Below are 2,852 nucleotides of genomic sequence, written 5' to 3'. Positions count from 1 at the left end.
GCTGCAGCCCTGGAGGACACAACCAAGACGACATGGAGGGACACCAATCAAACCAAAGGACATTAACTTTCTTTACACATTTTCCAGCGTTTCTTCCCGCACATCTTCTCTCCCCACATACAACCAACCAGCAGACTGACAGCAGAAGCCAACAGACTGTAATACCTTAACAGCGACAGCTCTCAGTGGAAACAGAAAGTCAATGAGCGCTGTCGCCTTGAGCACAGCCTGGATTCACTGGGTCAAAATGATTAATCTGTCAATTCGCTGATATCCTCCAGGGCCTAATTATCACCGCTATGCATTGAAGGAGCCATGTCGACATTGATCAGCTCAGGGCGTACGGCGAGGCCGTTGAGTCGGGGCGGAGTCAAACCAAGATGGAGCCATTGAGGGGATGATCGATAGTGGATTGGATGCATGACAAAATATTCTACTTTTAAACATTACATTTTATTTATGTCACAGAGTGCTTCTCAGACAAATGTGAAATATACTGTGATGACGGATTAATAATGAGAATGAACTGTGACAATTACAGTAATTTTGTTATCCATACTCCCAACAGAACAATATAATTCAATTGTAGCAATAATCTGTATTTTTTTCTTCCAATTAAGCTAAGATAAAGTTAACTTTGACATGAAATTGCTGTTTATTTATATGTGTAGCAATTTTTTATCTCTTATTTTGGTCTCCACCATGTGGCAAACTCTGGCTGCAGTTCCTAAAATGGCCACTAGAGGCTGGTTCTTAAAGCGAGTCAATTCCCGTTGACCTCCGTGTTAAAATGTCCAGCTTTATTTTAGAAACAAACATGTTTACCGCCTGGTGCAATAAAAGGTTTTGGTCTCTATTGCTAATTTCTCCATCCATGACAACTGTACAGGTGTGATTTTTATATAACTGAGTGACAGGTGGGTGCTCTAACAGGTGGCTAGGTGATGGCCTCAGCTCCATTTACCTCTTTGCCCATTTTTGAATCAGCTGGGAGTTTGTCAGACTCAGGCACTGCCAAGAAGGCGACGGACAGAGACATCACACTGAGCTTCAAAACCGTTCGGCCATCTTTTTATTTACAATCAATGGTCTCCATCAACTCCTTAGACAAATATCTGTGATTTTATCCATTAACATGCATCACTTACTTCACCAGCTAATCTCATAACAACGTATGTCTGTCATGATAATCTGATACTAGGTCATCAGTGAATAATTAAATCCTAAAAATGTTAAATGCATTTTACATGAAATTTGAGTCATCAGCATTCAGTTTAACATAAAGCCTCAAGCAGTTGGAAACATGATATTAATTTGTTTATTGTTATCACTGAAGTGCACTGATCAGGTATTACATCATGAACAAGAAGAATTAGTGAGAGCTCATGGTTTCAGGACATGAATTTAGACAACGAAGAACAAAACGCCTCATTTACACCTGGAAATTAATTTATAGCAGTTATCTATCTAGTAGAAAACTACTTTTTAAAATCACCATTGCTTTATATCCTCTGACTGTGACATAAAAGACCTTTAAGACCCTGCATTTAAAATGATAATTATCACTAGATGTGTCATTAGAAAAAGTAAATGGCCGGCTAGGCAGTGAGTGCCATAATCAACAAGCACTTTAATTTCACACTACCTGAGCAACAAGAAAACTTCAATATGCAGACATCTGATATGTTTTTTAGATGCTCACAATCATCCATGCCTGAAAGTATTATGTTCAACAATTTTCATATTTCCTCTCCTGCCGCTGTCATTTCACAATCAATAGATTTATTACAGGTAGTGAAAGAACGTCTCAACAATACTTCAAACATGGTCGCACACAGATCCTGTTAACTAAATACACATTTTATACTTTTATTGGTTTGATTTAAGTGATATGACACTACAGGTTATATTATGAGATGACAGGAATGTGATTTTATTATTGATTAATCAGCAGATTATAAGTTTTTCTTTTCTCACGTTGCCTCACTTTCACCCAAAGAGGTAAAACTAGGTGACATTTGACACAACAAACAAACAAACGTGTTGATCGGAGCTGTTATTGGTCCATACAACACAGAAATATTTTTTTGCTCTAACACAGTTTGGTTGAGTAACTGGGTTGAGCACTTGTTGGAAACACAGGAAACCACATAACGTTAGCCTCATAGCATAATTGCCGAAGTCATTTTATGGCCACTGTTACAATATCAATAAAAAATACCAATGTGCACGCTAAAAATTGTGTTTTTTCTTGTTTTCCGAAAATGTTAAAATTAGGAAAACGCGTTAATTACGATTAATTAATTACATTCCAAACAACACGGAACATTTTTCTAGACATTAAAAGAGCTTGAGTTTACAATATTCATCCATTCGTCGTCCACTAAAATCCATTTAAATTAAAAACTGTTGCTTTTTGGGGCAAATATTGTTATGCAATTAAAATGTGATTAATCAAGATTAATTAATTAAAAAGCCTCTAATTAATTAGATTCAGTCCTACCCCTAGTTAAAATATGACTTTATGCTATGAGGCTAACGATAAGGAGCTCACAAAAGGCCTAACCTTCGTCGTGTCCAGAAAGATTCTGTCAATACTGACCCTTGTCAATCTATAAGACACTGTAGAGGTCAAAATAAGACGACACTAATAATGCAGATCAATAAAGGCCTGCTGCTCACAAGGTTAATGCTGACAGCATGTTTTGTGTGACTGACACGCAAACGGTCTTAGTAATTTATCACCTTCACAAAATAAATCTCAAGAAACAAACACAACGCCTGCATTTTGGTCACGTGCTTAAGACAACTTGGGGCTTTGTGTGGTTGCGACATTCATTCATTCATTCATC

This window comes from Chelon labrosus, assembly GCF_963514085.1.
Source record: "Chelon labrosus genome assembly, chromosome: 17".
NCBI lineage: Eukaryota > Metazoa > Chordata > Actinopteri > Mugiliformes > Mugilidae > Chelon > Chelon labrosus.
This window is presented reverse-complemented; position numbering follows the sequence as displayed.